This window comes from Trachypithecus francoisi, unplaced genomic scaffold (genome assembly GCF_009764315.1).
Source record: "Trachypithecus francoisi isolate TF-2019V2 unplaced genomic scaffold, Tfra_2.0 Lachesis_group11, whole genome shotgun sequence".
In the NCBI taxonomy this organism is placed as follows: domain Eukaryota; kingdom Metazoa; phylum Chordata; class Mammalia; order Primates; family Cercopithecidae; genus Trachypithecus; species Trachypithecus francoisi.
In genome coordinates this window covers 13,414,077-13,431,686 of record NW_022681456.1, presented here as the reverse complement: position 1 = coordinate 13,431,686, position 17,610 = coordinate 13,414,077, and the positions used below count along the sequence as shown (strand labels likewise).

General features: G+C 42.1%; 1 long non-coding RNA gene across 1 annotated transcript; it reads right to left on the bottom strand.

The window, feature by feature from the left end:
• Positions 1-11,835: 11,835 nt before the first annotated feature.
• Positions 11,836-16,758, bottom strand: LOC117089316. The gene is made up of 3 exons (XR_004439548.1): positions 16,747-16,758; positions 15,251-15,267; positions 11,836-12,238 (listed from the first exon to the last, which is right to left on the bottom strand). It is a non-coding gene; the product is annotated as an uncharacterized LOC117089316 (long non-coding RNA).
• Positions 16,759-17,610: the final 852 nt, after the last annotated feature.

Sequence of the window (17,610 nt, the reverse complement as noted above, 5' to 3'; positions counted from 1 at the left end):
ACCTACGGGTGCAGGGTGGGAGGAGGCAGAGGAGCAGAAAAAAATAACCATTTGGTACTTAATACCTGGGTGATGAAATAACCTGTACAACAAACCCCCATGACACAAGTTTACCTATTAATGTACGACAAACCTGCACATGCACCCCTGAACCTAAAATAAAAATTTTTTAAAAATAAAATTTGGGAAATAGCAGGAAAAAAATTAAAACCAGAAGACGACATATAATAGCATGATCTCATTTTTATAAAACAAGAATAAGCAAGAGTAAAACGCATGCTGTGTAGGTATACATACAAATATGACTTTATATATGCAAAGCAGTGATAAACTCCCAAACTCAGGATAACGATGACCTCCGTGGAGGGGACCTGTGGCCCTGGACTGGGAAAGAGCATCAGGTGTATGTCTTATTGGCAATGCCCTAGTTCTTTGGTTGATGGGGCCACAAATTTTCATTATAGAATTAATCTGTATAATGTAAACACATGTGATGTGTGTGTGTGTAAACAAATACTTTTAAGATAAATTTTTCGGCTGGGCATGGTGGCTCATGCCTGTAATCCCAGCACTTTGGGAGGCCGAGGCGGGCAGATCACGAGGTCAAGAGATTGAGACCATCCTGGCTAACACAGTGAAACCCCATCTCTACTAAAAATACAAAAAATTAGCCGGGCATGGTGGCGGGCGCCTGTAGTCCCAGCTACTCGGAAGGCTGAGGCAGGAAAATGGTGTGAACCCGGGAGGCAGAGCTTGCAGTGAGCCGAGATCGTGCCACTGCACTCCAGCCTGGGCAAGAATGTGAGACTCTGTCTCAAAAAAAAAAAAAAAAAAAAAGATAAATAAGAAAAAAAAAAGAATATGTGGGCTTCTGGTTATAGGTTTTGGTGATTAAGGGCATGAACTCTGGGACCACACAGCCTGGGTCAACACTTGGCTCTGACATCTGCCAGCTGTGTGACCTTGGGCAAGTCACTTAACCTGTCTGTTGTGCCTAAGTTTCCTCACTTATGCAACCTGAGTAGTAGCAGCACCTGCTTTATAAGGTGTTATGAAGATTAAATGAGTTCATTCCCTGATTCTCACAGTTGACTACATATGTGAGTCACCTGGGGAGTATTCAAAACTCTCAATTTAGGAGAGTCTGATTTCATTGGTGTAGGGCGTGGCCTAGAGCATCTGGACTATTTTAAATTACCCACGTGATTCTAACGTACAGGAGAGTTCGTGAACCATCGCATTAGTATATGTAGATGGTTGAAAGAGTGTCTGACACAGTGTAACCATGATTTAAGTATTTGAAGTTATTATATTTTTAGTGTCTTTAAAATGCATAATATATTTAAAATCCACAATTGAGAGTCTACTATGTGCCACTAAATGCCACTGCAGGGACAGAATATTTCTTAAATGAATTCACAGAGCTCACAGGGAAGGAAGGTTTCAACATGTCCTCTCCGGTGAGCACAGGTAGGCCAACTGGAGATCAAGTTCGGATCTGGCAGCTCATTCAGCAATTCCAACTTTTTGAAGTCTCGGTTGGTGAAATATTACAGACCATTTCCCAAAACACTTAACTCCAACAACAAGGTTTTAGTGTTTGGCAACATACAAGCAGAATGCAATTAAGTCTTGGAACTGTGTACTGAGTGTCTATCAGCTGGAGCCAAAGGGGAATGTAGGGAGACGAGGCTCCTTTCAGAGTATGGAACAAGCCCATCCGTGTCTCAGGCCCCCAGAGTGGAGGCACCTTAATGAGAACTGGCTAATGGTGGTAAGAACTCCTTGTCATCAATGAAGGAGGCATGTCTGGGCCTTACAAGGACATAAAGCAAAGAGGTAATAAAGTCATGAAAAAAACAATAGCCCTTCTGTCTTGGACAGAGCTTAAAGAAAAATCAGAGCCATCTCTATTCTTATTTGATAGATTTATGTTCTCATTCACATCGTCTCCAGGCACTACAAATGCTAATTCAAATAGTAATCGTTAACATTTATTGGGTGTGTATTACATGCCAGGAGCCATCATAAGCATTTTATATGCATCAAATTTTTAAAATATGAGGAGGGGTCATTATCAATACTTTATAATGAGGAACTGAGCCTCAGAGAGGTACAGCAATTTGGTTGCAAGTAACAGAGTCTAAACTCAAACTAACCTAGACTAAAGCGGAATTTGTTGCCTTGAGGAGTACAATGAAGTGTTGAAACATCAAGCTCTGAAAGGGACAAAGATACAGATGGATCTTTGATGCAACTGGCACCAGGGTTTTTTTTCTCTCTGCTCCTCTCTTCTTCTATCTGTGCATCAGCCACATCCTATTCTGCTACATGCCAGCTTCTAACACAGGTGGCAATGTGGTTTCTCAACTCCCCAGGCTCTCCTCTCTGTTCTGGTTTCAAAAATCCTAGGGCAAAGCTCTGATTGGTCCAGCTTGGGTCAGGTGTTCACCTTGAACCAATCAACAGTAACCAAGAGAGCAAGATCATGTGAAAACATGGCAGTTCACTCAAATCACATGGGTTGGAGTCAGGGAAGAAGAAAGAAAATGACTTCCCAAAAAGAAGAATGATATATGTTCCCAGAAGAAAGAGAAAACTACCTATCATAGTCCACTAATTCCAAGAATAAGAGCCAACAAGACTATTAAATAGGGAGGAAACTGACTCCTCCTTAAGGTTACACACTCTGAAAGTCCTCCGAAAATCTGAGGTCCAGACCACGTATGGCATGCCAACTCAATTGAACATTAATTGATTTTTTACAGTGTACTGGCATTATATTCCAGGCTACCACATAGTATGACCTCAGTAAATATTTGTTGGATGAATAATGCAAAGATGAATAAGGCAAGGTCCGTCTACTCAAAGAACTTACAGCCTAGTAAGTGATGAAGGCAAAGCAACAGCCCCAAAGGGACACAGAGCATAGTCTGAGAGCTCAGACAAATGGAAGATCACATTGGTTTGAGAACACATAGGGAGACAATAAGTTAGAAAAGTCATCAAGGAAGGAGGTCCTATTTGAGATCAACCTTGAAAACAGAATGAGATTTCAATAAGCAAAATGTAAGAAAAGTGTGCCCCAGCAAGAGCAAGCCATGTGAGCAAAGGCATGGAGGCAGGGACGGACATATCATCCAGGTTTTTTAAAATTTGTACTAAAATATACATAACATAAAATTTGCCATTGTAATCATTTTTAAGTTTACAATTCAATGGCATTAATCACATTCACATTGCTGTACAACTATCATCACTATCTTGAAACTCTTCCATCTTCCAAAACTCTTCCATCACCCTTGCAGAAACTCTGCACCCATTAAGCAATAACTCCCCATTCCCAGGAACATGGTAATCTCTAATCTACTTCCTGTCTCCATAAATTTACCTAATCTATATATTTCATGTAAGTGAAAGTATACAATATTGATCATTTTGTGTTTGGTCTATATCACTTAGCATAATGCTTTCAAGTTTCATCCACGTTGAGGGATGTACTGTATCTTCATTCCTTTGTACACCTAAATAATATCGCATCATATGAATATTCCACATTACCTTTATCAATTCATTGATGGATGGACATTTGGTTTGTTTCCACCTTTTGGCTATTGTGACTAATGCTGCAGTGAACACTGAGGGGTACGTATCTGTTCAAGTCCTTGTTTTCAATTCTTTTGGTTATCTACCTAGAAGTGAAATTGCTGGGTTGTATAGTAATTCTGTTTAGCTTTTTTGAGGAACTGTCATACTGTTTTTCTGTAGTGGCTGCAGCATTTTACATTCCCACCAGCAATGTACAAGGGTTTCAATTTCTCTGCATCCTTGCCAACACTTATTGTATTCCATTGTTGTTATTAGTGTTTTTAACAGCCATTCTAATAAAGGTGAAGTGGTATCTCGTTGTGGTTTCAATTTGCATTTTTTTAAATGACCAGGGGTATTTAGCATCTTCTCACATGCTTATTCAAGCCATCCTGTTTTATGAGTGCACAACCAACCACCACAAATCCAAGATGTTTAGGTTTCATTGTGTAGGCAATAGGGAGCCAATGATAGTTTGGAAGCCAAAGAGTGGCATGACCAGAAATATAAAATCTTGGCAGAGGAGTATAAAATGAAGCCAGAGGACTAGTTAAGAGGCTACTTCAATGGTCCAAGTGAGGGACCTGCCACCTCCCAAGCTTGAGCCAGGGAGGTGGTAGTGGCAATATAAGGAAAGGGACAGTTTCCAGACGCATCATCTTTGCAACACAATGGAAGGAACCTGTGTGCAATCATAAAGGGCTGGTTATGTAAGTATGGTAGAGCCATGTGATTAATGGCTCCGCATCTGTAAAAATAATGATGCCAATGAATAAATGAAACAGAAAGATGCTCCCAAGTAAATGAAAAAAACTAAGGTTACAACACAGAGTGTACATCATGATCCCATTTTTAGATAGATGATGCATAATTAGATCAGAATGCAAAGAGAAGGACAGACACTGAAGGTAAAAAAGACCTTGAACACCACACATGCAAATGTGAACAATGATCACCTCTTGCTAAACTAACCTCCCAGCAAGATACTTGTATGTTCTCTTTTATTTTCTTCCTTGCCTTTGTCACTATCTGAAAATATCTTATTCATTTGTTCTTCTGTTCATAAATCCCAGGAAGGAGGGAATCTGTTTTGTTCTCTCTCTATTCGCAGAACCTGGAATCTAGCCACAGGTGACGCTCCATAGATATTTTTCGATGAAATCTTTCAGTGATGGGATCCATTTTTATTCTCTTACATATATTTTTTAAATGTAAAAAAGGAATCCAGGACTTTCATCATAAAAAAGTAGCAAAGAAAAGAGACATAAACAGGCATTATTCTCACCACCGTCTCAATGCCACTGGTTCTTTGATCACAGCTGTTACCCCCAAAAGGACCTCAAAGCCAGATTCTAACACCAGACCCCACTAGCACATCAAAGTACTTTTCTCAGCCTGTGAACCCACTCACTGCCTCTTTTCCCTTCCTCCAGCTTCCTGGGTATCCACTTCCTCCACCTGTGCCCACTCAGCACAGGATGTTATTAACACCATCACACCCCCAAAGACTTAGGAGCCTAGAATAACCTGCTACCGGTAGGGCAGATACTTGGAAGACTCTTCCAGGAAGAGGAGGTCATTGATCAATGCCCACACTTGTCCCATCGTCTATTCTCGCCTCCCTTGCCCCCAGTCCTGGGGACTGTGGAGATCATTTTTAAACACTAGAGCTGGCTAACATTGGAGGAGGATACCAGGCTGAGGGCATGGAAAAGGATGAGTGAAGCCAAGAAGCCCAATCAGAAATTCATCTCATGATTACAGGCATCAGCAGCTGGTTGTTAGGCCCAGCGTTTCTGAACCAGAGGTTAACTAACGCTGGGTCTGGATCCCTATGAAGAAAGACATGAGCCACTAACAATAAAGTGTCAATGTTTTTAGGTAATTTAATATATTATTTTTTTATTTATTTTTTGAGACAGAGTCTCGCTCTGTCATTCAGGTTGGAGTACAGTGGCACAATCATAGCTTACTGCAGCCTCCAACTCCTGGGCTCAAGCAGTCCTCTTGCCTTAGTCTCCCAAGCAACTAGGACCACAGGTGTGCACCACCACACCTGGCTAACTTTTTTAAATGTTTTGTAGAGACATGGTCTCCCTGTGTTGCCCAGGCTGGTCTTGAACTTCAGGCCTCAAGCGATCCTCCTGCCTTGGCCTCCCAAAGCACTGGAATTGCAGGCATGAGCCACCGTGTCTGACCCTATAATATTTTACTGTATGATATGGTATATAGAGAAAAGTACATATATGTGCCATACCAAATTATACAGATCATTGTACTTACTATATATATATATACGTGTATAGATAGAGGAGGTTCATTCATTTATTCATTTGTGCTGTGAAACTGAACTCTGATATTTTCTACTATCTTATAGGCTCAAAGTGGGGGACAAGCAAGTATTTTAAAGCCACCAGCATTTTTTTCAGCTACTCAATACAGATTGAGTTCATCACAGTGGGTCTGAAGAGAAGAGGAGGGAAAATTTCTGTTTTGTTTTGGGAGAACACTCTTGGACTCTTGGAGGCACTTCAGTTAAGCAAAGGGGAAGCAATCTCCTCCTCTTTTTTTTTTTTTTTTTTTGAGACAGCGTCTCGCTCAGTCACCCGGGCTGGAGTGCAGTGGCACGATCTCGGCTCACTGCAAGCTCTGCTTCCCAGGTTCACGCCATTCTCCTGCCTCAGCCTCCCGAGTAGCTGGGACTACAGGCGGCCGCCACTATACCCGGCTAATTTTTTTTGTATTTTTAGTAGAGACAGGGTTTCACCATGTTGGCCAGGATGGTCTCAATCTCCTGACCTCGTGATCCACCTGTCTTGGCCTCTCAAAGTGCTGGGATTACAGGCGTGAGCCACCGAGCCCGGCCTTTTTTTTTTTTTTTTTTGAGATGGAGTCTCACTCTGTTGCCCAGGCTGAAGTACAGTGGCGCAATCTCAGCTTACTGCAACCTCCACCTCTCAGCTCAAGTGATTCTCATGTCTCAGCCTCCAGAGTAGCTAGGATTATAGGTGCTCACCACCATGCCTGGCTAAATTTTTGCATTTTTAGTAGAGATGGGGTTTCACCACGCTGGTCAGGCTGGTCTTGAACTGACCTCAAGCGATCGGCCTACCTCGGCCTCCCAAAGTGCTGGAATTACAGGTGTGAGCCACCACACCTGGCCACAATCTCCTCTTCTGAAAAGGTCATGGAGGGAAGAAATGCATCTCTCTAAAGAATACTTTGCATGATGGAGAGGAAAGGATTCTCCTTCTCTCTCTCTGGAACAAAGTGGAAGTTGGAATTTGGAGGAGAGATAGTCAAAGACACCACCGACATGGGAAACAGGATGAGCCCACGACACCATGGCAGGAGAAAAAGGTTCACCAGTTGGGGTGCTCATGAGCACGATGCATGAGCTCTAAAATATGTGACATCTGGGATTTAGGGTCCAGGTTTTCCTATGATGTTTTTCTGTTCTCATCTCCAGGTCTCCAGTAAAAGAAGTGGGGGTAATTAGGGCAATGAAAGATGTCCAGCAGAGAACTTACGAGGCTCCCAGAGGAATACTCTTAAAACAGATGTGGGAACATGGAAGCATTCCTCAAGGACCACCAGAAATGCCCGGGGAGGACTGTCTGGTATAAAACTGCAATTTTTTTGGATCAATGCAAAACAGAGCTCAAACAATTATATAACAACTGTAATGGAAGATGACCCATGAAAGCTGGAAAATCCCAAGACATCTGGGTTACAATGAACTCCATAGAAATGACTGAGGTCAATTCTATAATAAGAAATAGAAAGACAATGGTGAGGCCAGGCACAGTGGCTCATGCCTGTAATCCCAGCACTTTGGGAGGCTGAGGCGGGTGGATCACAAGGTCAGGAGTTCAAGACCAGCCTGGCCAACATGGTGAAACCCCAACTCTATTAAAAATACAAAAATTAGCCAGGCATGGTGGTGGACGCCTATAATCCCAGTTACTGGGGAGACTGAGGCAGGAGAATTGCTTGAAACCAGAAGACAGAGGTTGCAATGAGCCGAGATCGCCCACTGCACTTCAGCCTGGGTGAAAGAGCAAAAATCCATCTCAAAAAGGAAGGAAGGAAGGAAGGAAGGAAGGAAGGAAGGAAGGCAGGCAGGCAGGCAGGCAGGCAGGCAATGGTGAGCAAGATGGACACGGCCTTGAACCTCACAGATAAAACAAATATTAAACAAGTAGGAACTTGTGGATTCCAATGGCTGTGACAGTCTAGTAAGAGTTTTGGCAAACTTTTTCTATAAAGGAACAGAAAATAAATATTTGAGACTTTGTGGGTCATATGGTCTCTGCTGAACTTGGCCATGGTGGTGTGAAAGCAGTCACAGACAATGCACAAACAAATAGGCAATGCTGTGTTCCAATTAAGCTTTATTTAAGGATACTGAAATTTGAATTTCATATAATTTTCACATGTCAGAGACTATTATTCTCTTTTTTAGCTACTTAAAACTGCAAAAATTATTCTTAGTTTTCAGGTCATACAAAAACAGGTGGCAGGATGGATTTAGACCATGGGTTGTGGTTTGGCTACTCCTGGTTGAAAGTTAGGCCTAAAACATACATAATAATAATTGATTGAAAATAGGCAGGGCACAGTGATTCACACCCAGCACTTTGGGAGGCTGAGGTGGATGGATCACCTGAGGTCAGGAGTTCGAGACCAGCCTGGCCAACATGGCAAAATCTCGTCTCTCCTAAAAATACAAAAATTAGCTGGGCGTGGTGACAGGTGCCTGTAATCCCAGCTACTTGAGAGGCTGAGGCAGAGAATCACTTGAACCAGGGAGGCAGAGATTGCAGTGAGCTGAGATCACACCACTGCACTCCAGCCTGGGCGACAGAGTGAGACTCTATCTCAATAGTAGTAATAATAGTAATAATAATAATAGCTTATGGTCTTGAGCACAGGTCTAAGTACCAGGTGCTACGCCAAGTATGCTTTGCTACAATGATACTCTGTCACTCAGGCTGGCGTGCAGTGGCACAATTAGAGCTCATTGTAACCTTGAACTCCTAGGTGCAAGTGATCCTCCCACCTCAGCCTCCTGAGTAGCTAGGGCTACTGGCAGATGCCACCATATCCAGCTGATTTGTTTTAATTTTTTGTAGAGAGGAAGTCTGACTATGTTGCCCAGGCTGGTCTTGAACTCCTGGCCTCAAGCAATCCTCCCACCTCAGCCTTCCAAAGCACTGAGATTACAGGCATGAACCACTGAACTCAGCCTATAATTTGGTGTCTTCTGGACTTTCTTGAGTGAGAAAGAAGAGGGGTATTGCACTAATTTTCCAAGAATTTGGCATAACTGGGTGGTGTCATCCTGTCTCTTCAAAGAAAATGTTAAAATGACTGCCCTAGGTACCTCCTCTCAAGCTCCCTAAATGCCAAGCAAGAAAGGATCATTGGGTCCAATCTTGTCACTCTCTCTATATATATTTTTAAAACTATTTAGCAGCTAGGCATGGTGGCTAACGCCTGTAACACCAGCACTTTGGGAGGCCGAGGCGGGCAGATCACCTGAGGTCCAGAGTTGGAGACCAGCCTGGCCAACATGGTGAAACCCAGTCTCTACTAAAAATACAAAAATTAACTGGGTGTGGTGGTGCACACCTGTAATCCCAGCTACTCAGGAGGCTGAGGCAGGAAAATTGCTTGAACCTAGGAGGTGAAGGTTCCAGTGAGCTGAGATCGCACCACTGCACTCCAGCCTTGGAGACAGAGTGAGACTCTGTCTCAAAATAAATAAATAAATAAATATATTTTTTTAAAAACCTATTTAGACAGAATTAATGGAAAATGCACCCAAACATAGCAACCATCCTGCCACCTCTGGTGACTACATTTACCACCACTTCCCCTCGCCCCAGTGACTATCTAACTTCTGGTCACAAATTGGCAAAAGGGATCACAGAAAACCAAGTGGCCTTGTGTCACCAGACCATCCTGCCCAACAAGGCAACCTTTGCTAAGAGTGACTCGCTGTGGTGGAGAGGCAAGTTTAACAGGCATCTGGGCAGGAAGCACTGCCCTGTTTATTGATGGAAAACTGTTTGCCAGAGTAAGAGCTCTTTGGGGACTTTTGAAGATGTTTGGCAAGCCCCAGTCCCAAAGGCTGCTGTGTGTTAAGAAAGGACCTGTGGGCCTCTGAAAACTTAGCAGCTAAAAGGTCACCTCCCCAGAAGCCTGTTAAGGGAACAGAATGAAAAGTTCTCCATCCCAGGAGGATGCATGGGAGGGAGCTACCATGTATCTCTCTTTTTTTTTTGAGACCGAGTGTCACTCTTGTTGCCCAGGCTGGAGTACAGTGTCGCAATCTCAGCTCACTGCAACCTCTGCCTCCTGGGTTCAAGTGATTCTCCTGCCTCAGCCTTCCCGAGTAGCTGGGATTACAGGCATGCGCCACCACACCCGGCTAATTTTGTATTTTTAGTAGAGATGGGGTTTCTCCATGTTGGTCAGGCTAGTCTCGAACTCCCGACCTCAGATGATCCACCCTCCTCAGCCTCCCAAAGTGCTGGGATTACAGGCATAAGCAACCAAGCTCGGCCTACCATGTCTCTCTTTAAGAGATGCTCCTCCTCCAGGAGTAAGTCACGCCCTCCACCCCATCCCCTGTAAATTCTCCCTTGGAGAAGTTCTCCCTTAGAGCAGTTTGCAAAATTGTAATTCGGTATGTGTGTATATTTTATACCCACACAGCTTCAAGTTCTGTAAGTGTGTTTGCTGTGCTGTAATCCACTTAGTACAGTGCCAGAAGCATGATAAAAACATGTTGACCACATGAGATATCACCACACACCCATGAGGATGTCTATAGTCAAAAGAAATTGAAAATAACAAATATTAGTGATGATATGGAGAAACTGGAACCCTTGTGCACCATTGGTGAGAACATAAAATAGTGTAGCTATTACAGGAAACAGTATGGCAGTTCTTCAAAATATTAAAAAGAGACTTGTATAGCTATTTTCATAGCATTATTCACAACAGCCAAAAGGTAGAAGCAACCCAAATGTCCACTACAGACATTTAGCTCTGTGGAACAAAACCCAATCCAAGCCTACGCAAGCGAAAAAAGCAAAAATTCATTGGCTCAAATGAAAACAAAGGAAATCCAAAGATAGATGTTTCAGCCACAGCAGGATCCAAGTGTTCAAAATGGAAGATTTCAACACATACCTTGCAGTAACTGAGCCTTTGAACAACACAATTTAAAAATTTGATTTAATAGATATATACAGAACCCAGTACCCAACAATTAGAGAACACACATTCTTCTCAATTACATATGAAACATTTACAAAAATTGTCCACATTTCAGGCAGTAAAGTGTTTCAACAACTTTCAGATAATCAATGTCATATAGATTATGATCTCTGATCACAACATAATGGAGTTGATAACAAAAAGAAAACAAAAAATGTTGACCTTAGAGAATATGCTTCTCAATTTTAAAAAGAAGAACATGCATCTATATAACATGAATCCAAGAAAAATCATAATGAAAATGTAAAAATACTTACAACTGAAAATAATGAAAATGTCATAAATTAAAGGTTATGGGATGCACCTAGTGAAGTACTTCAAAAAATGTATATTCTTAAATTTTTATATTAAAAATAAAGGTTGGCCGGGCACGGTGGCTCAAGCCTGTAATCCCAGCACTTTGGGAGGCCGAGACGGGCGGATCACGAGGTCAGGAGATCGAGACCATCCTGGCTAACATGGTGAAACCCCATCTCTACTAAAAATACAAAAAAAAACTAGCCAGGCGAGGTGGCGGGCACCTGTAGTCCCAGCTACTCTGGAGGCTGAGGCAGGAGAATGGCGTGAACCCGGGAGGCGGAGCTTGCAGTGAGCCGAGATTGCGCCACTGCACTCCAGTCTGGGCGACAGAGTGAGACTCTGCCTCAAAAAAAATAAAAATAAAAATAAAAAATAAAAAATAAAGGTTAAAAATTAGTGAACTAAGTATCCAGCTTAGGAAGTTACAAATATAACAAAGTAAACTCAAAGCAAGAAGGAAGGCAATAGTAATAGTAAAAAGAATATAAATTGATAGCGGTAGGGAGGTTCCAAGATGGCCGAATAGGAACAGCTCCAGTCTACAGCTCCCAGCATGAACGATGCAGAAGACGCGTGATTTCTGCATTTCCAACTGAGGTACCGGGTTCATCTCACTAGGGCTTGTCAGATAGTGAGTGCGGCCCATGGAGCGTGAGCCGAAGCAGGGCAGGGCATCGCCTCACCCAAGAAGCACAAGGGGTCAGGGAATTCCCTTTCCTGGCCAAGGGAAGGTGTGACAGACAGTACCTGAAAAATCGGGACACTCTCACCCTAATGCTGTGTTTTTCCAACAGTCTTAGCAAACGGCACACCAGGAGATTATATTCCGTGCATGGCTCAGAGGGTCCCACACCCACAGAGCCTCGCTCACTGCTAGCACAGCAGTCTGAGATTGAACAGCAAGGTGGCAGTGAGGCTGGGGGATGGGCGTTTGCCATTGCGGAGGCTTGAGTAGGTACACAAAGCGGTTGGGAAGCTTGAACTGAGTGGAGCCTACCACAGCTCAAGGAAGCCTGCCTGCCTCTGTAGACTTCACCTCTGGGGGCAGGGCATAGCTGAACTAAAGGCAGCAGAAACTTCTGCAGACGTAAATGTCCCTGTCTGACAGCTTTGAAGAGAATAGTGGTTCTCCCAGCACAGAGTTTGAGATCTGAGAATGGACAGACTGCCTCCTCAAGTGGGTCCGTGACCCCCAAGTAGCTTAACTGGGAGGCACCTCCCAGTAGGGGCCGACCGACACTTCATACGGCTGGGTGCCCCTCTGAGACGAAGCTTCCAGAGGAAGGATCAGGCAGCAACATTTGCCGTTCTGCAATATTTGCTGTTCTGCAGCCTCCACTGGTGATACCCAGGCAAACAGGGTCACGAGTGGACCACCAGCAAACTCCAACAGACCTGCAGCTGAGGGTCCTGACTGTTAGAAGGAAAACTAACAAACAGAAAGGACATCCACACCAAAACCCCATCTGTATGTCACCATCATCAAAGACCAAAGGTAGATAAAACCACAAAGATGGGGAGAAACCAGAGCAAAAAAGCTGAAAATTCTAAAAATCAGAGCACCTCTTCTTCTCCAAAGGAATGCAGCTCCTCACCAGCAATGGAACAAAGCTGGACAGAGAATAACTTTGATGAGTAGAGAGAAGAAGGCTTCAGGTGATCAGTAATAACAAACTTCACCGAGCTAAAGGAGGATGTTCAAACCCATCGCAAAGAAGCTAAAAACCTTGAAAAAAGATTAGACGAATGGCTAACTGAATAAACAGCGTAGAGAAGACCTTAAAGGACCTGATGGAGCCGAAAACCATGGCACAAGAACTATGTGACGCATGTGCAAGCTTCAGTAGCCAATTCGAACAAGTGAAAGAAAGGGTATCAGTGACTGAAGATCAAATGAATGAAATGACGTGAGAAGAGAAGTTTAGAGAAAAAAGAGTAAAAAGAAACAAACAAAGCCTCCAAGAAATATGGGACTATGTGAAAAGACCAAATCTACATCTGATTGGTGTACCTGAAAGTGACGGGGAGAATGGAACCAAGTTGGAAACCACTCTTCAGGATATTATCCAGGAGAACTTCCCCAACCTAGCAAGGCAGGCAACATTCAAATTCAGGAAATACAGAGAACGCCACAAAGATACTCCTCGAGAAGAGCAACTCCAAGATACATAATTGTCAGATTCACCAAAGTTGAAATGAAGGAAAAAATGTTAAGGGCAGCCAGAGAGAAAGGTCAGGTTACTCACAAAGGGAAGTTCATCAGACTAACAGCAGATCTCTTGGCAGAAACTCTACAAGCCAGAAGAGAGTGGGGGACAATATTCAACGTTCTTAAAGAAAGAATTTTCAACCCAGAACTTCATATCCAGGCAAACTAAGCATCTTAAGTGAAGGAGAAAAAGGAACAACTGGTACGAGCCACTGCAAAAGCATGTGAAATTATAAAGACTATCAATGCTAGGAAGAAACTGCATCAACTAATGAGCAAAATAACCAGCTAACATCATAATGACAGGATCAAATTCACACATAACAATATTAACCTTCAATGTAAATGGGCTAAATGCTCCAATTAAAAGACACAGACTGGCAAACTGGATAAAGAGTCAAGACCCATCAGTGTGCTATATTCAGGAGACCCATCTCACGTGCAGAGACACACATGGCCTCAAAATAAAGGGATGGAGGAAGATCTACCAAGCAAATGGAAAGCAAAAAAAGGCAGGGGTTGCAATCCTAGTCTCTGATAAAACAGACTTTAAACCAACAAAACTCAAAAGAGACAAAGAAGGCCATTACATAATGGTAAAGGGATCAATTCAACAAGAGCTAACTATCCTAAATATATATGCACCCAATACAGGAGCACCCAGATTTATAAAGCAAGGCCTTAGAGACATACAAAGAGACTTAGATTCCCACACAATAATAATGGGAGACTTTAACATCCCACTGCCAACATTAGACAGATCAATGAGACAGAAAGTTACCAAGGATATGCAGGAATTGAACTCAGCTCTGCACCAAAGGGACCTAATAGACATCTATAGAACTCTCCACCCCCAAATCAACAGAATATACATTCTTCTCAGCACCACTTCGCACTTATTCCAAAATTGATCACATAGTTGGAAGTAAAACACTCCTCAGCAAATGTAAAACAACAGAAATTATAACAAACTGTCTCTTAGACCACAATGCAATCAAACTAGAACTCAGGATTATGAAACTCACTCAAAACCGCACAACTACATGGAAACTGAACAACCTGCTCCTGAATGACTACTGGGTACATAACAAAATGAGGGCAGAAATAAAGATATTCTTTGAAACCAATGAGAACAAAGACACAACATACCAGAATCTCTGGGACACATTTAAAGCAGTGTGTAGAGGGAAATTTATAGCACTAAATGCCCACAAGAGAAGGCAGGAAAGATCTGAAATTGACACCCTAACATCACAATTAAAAAACTAGAGAAGCAAGAGCAAACACATTCAGAAGCTAGCAGAAGACAAGAAATAACTAAGATGAGAGCAGAACAGGAGATAGAGACATAAAAAACCCTTCAAAAAAATCAATGAATCCAGGATCTGGTTTTTTGAAAAGATCAACAAAATTGATAGACCACTAGCAACACTAATAAAGAAAAAAAGAGAGAAGAATCAAATAGATGCATTAAAAAATGATAAAGGGAATATCACCACCAATCCCACAGCAATACAAACTACCATCAGAGAATACTATAAACACCTCTATGCAAATAAATTAGAAAATCTAGAAGAAATGGATAAATTCCTGAACACATAAACGCTCCCAAGACTAAACTAGGAAGAATTTGAATCCCTGAATAGACCAATAACAGGCTCTGAAATTGAGGTGATAATTAATAGCCTACCCACCAAAAAAAGTCCAGGACTAGATGGATTCACAGCCAAATTCTACCAGAGGTACAAAGAGGAGCTGGTACCATTCCTTCTGAAACTATTCCAATCAATAGAAAAAGAGGGAATCCTCCCTAACTCATTTTATGAGGCCGGCATCATCCTGATACCAAAGCCTGGCAGAGACACAACAAAAAAAGAGAACTTTAAATCAATATCCCTGATGAACATTGATACAAAAATCCTCAATAAAATACTGGCAAACCGAATCCAGCAGCACATCAAAAACCTTATCCACCATGATCAAGTTGGCTTCATCCCTGGGATGCAAGACTGGTTCAACATATGCAAATCAATAAACGTAATCCATCACATAAACAGAACCAAAGACAGAAACCACATGATTATCTCAATAGATGCAGAAAAGGCCTTCGACAAAATTCAACAGTGCTTCATGCTAAAAACTCTCAATAAACTAGGTACTGATGGAATGTATCTCAAAATACTAAGAACTATTTATGACAAACCCACAGCCAGCATCATACTGAATGGGCAAAAACTGGAAGCATTTCCTTTGAAAACTGGCACAAGACAAGGATGCCCTCTCTCACCACTCCTATTCAACATAGTGTTGGCAGTTCTGGCCAGGGCAATCAGGCAGGACAAAGAAAAAAAGGGTATTCAATTAGGAAAAGAGCAAGTCAAATTGTCCCTGTTTGCAGATGACATGATTGTCTACTTAGAAAACCCCATCATCTCAGCCCAAAATCTCCTTAAGCTGATAAACAACTTCAGCAAAGTCTCAGTATACAAAATCAATGTGCAAAAATCACAACAAGCATTCCTATACACCAATAATAGAAAAAACAGAGAGCCAAATCATGAGTGAACTCCCATTTACAATTGCTACAAAGAGAATAAAATACCTGGAATCCAATTTACAAGGGATGTGAAGGACCTCTTCAAGGAGAACTACAAACCACTGCTCAACGAAATAAAAGAGGACACGAACAAATGGAAGAACATTCCATGCTCATGGATAGGAAGAATCAACATCATGAAAATGGCCATACTGCCCAAGGTAATTTATAGATTCAATGCCATCCCCATCAAGCTACCAATGACTTTCTTCACAGAATTGGAAAAAACTACTTTAAAGTTCACATGGAACCGCAAAAGAACCTGCATTGCCAAGACAAGCCTAAGCCAAAAGAACAAAGCTGGAGGCATCATGCTACCTGACTTCAAACTATACTACAAGGCTACAGTAACCAAAACAGCATGGTACCACTAGCAACACAGAGATATAGACCAATGGAACAGAACAAAGCCCTCAGAAATAATACCATACATCTACAACCACCTGATCTTTGACAAACCTGACTAAAACAAGAAACGGGGAAAGGATTCCCTATTTAATAAATGGTGCTGGGAAAACTGGCTAGCTATATGTAGAAAGCTGAAACTCTATCCCTTCCTTATACCTTATACAAAAATTAATTCGAGATGGATTAAAGACTTAAATGTTAGAACTAAAACCATAAAAACCCCAGAAGAAAACCTAGGCAATGCCATTCAGGACATAGGCATGGGCAAGGACTTCATGACTAAAACACCAAAAGCAATGGCAACAAAAGCCAAAATTGACAAATGGGATCTAATTAAACTAAAGAGTTTCTGCACAGCAAAAGAAACTTCCATCAGAGTGAACAGGCAACCTATAGAATGGGAGAAAATTTTTACAATCTACCCATCTGACAAAGGGCTAATATCCAGAATCTACAAAGAACTTAAACAAATTTACAATAAAAAAATCAAACAACCCCATCAAAAAGTGGGCGAAGGATATAAACAGACACTTCTCAAAAGAAAACATTTACACAGCAAACAGACACATGAAAAAAATGCTCATCATCACTGGCCATCCAATGAGATACCATCTCATACCAGTTAGAATGGCAATTATTAAAAAGCCAGGAAACGACAGGTGCTGGAGAGGATGTGGAGAAACAGGAATGCTTTTACACTGCTGGTGGGACTGTAAACTGGTTCAACCATTGTGGAAAACCGTGTGGCAATTCCTCAGGGATCTAGAACTAGAAATACCATTTGACCCAGCCATCCCACTACTGGGTATATACCCAAAGGATTATAAATCATGTGGCTATAAAGACACATGCACACGTTTGTTTATTGTGGCACTATTCACAACAGCAAAGACTTGGAACCAACCCAAATGTCCATTAGTGATAGACTGGATTAAGAAAATGTGGCACATATATGCCATGGAATACTATGCAGTCATAAAAAAGGATGAGTTCATGTCCTTTGTAGGGACATGGATGAAGCTGGAAACCATCATTCTGAGCAAACTATCGCAAGGACAGAAAACCAAACACTGCATGTATTCACTCATAGGTGGGAATTGAACAATGGGAACACTTGGACACAGGAAGGAGAACATCACACACCGGGGCCTGTCGTGGGGTGGGGGGATGGGGGAGGGATAGCATTAGGAGGTATACCTAATGTAAATGACGACTGAAT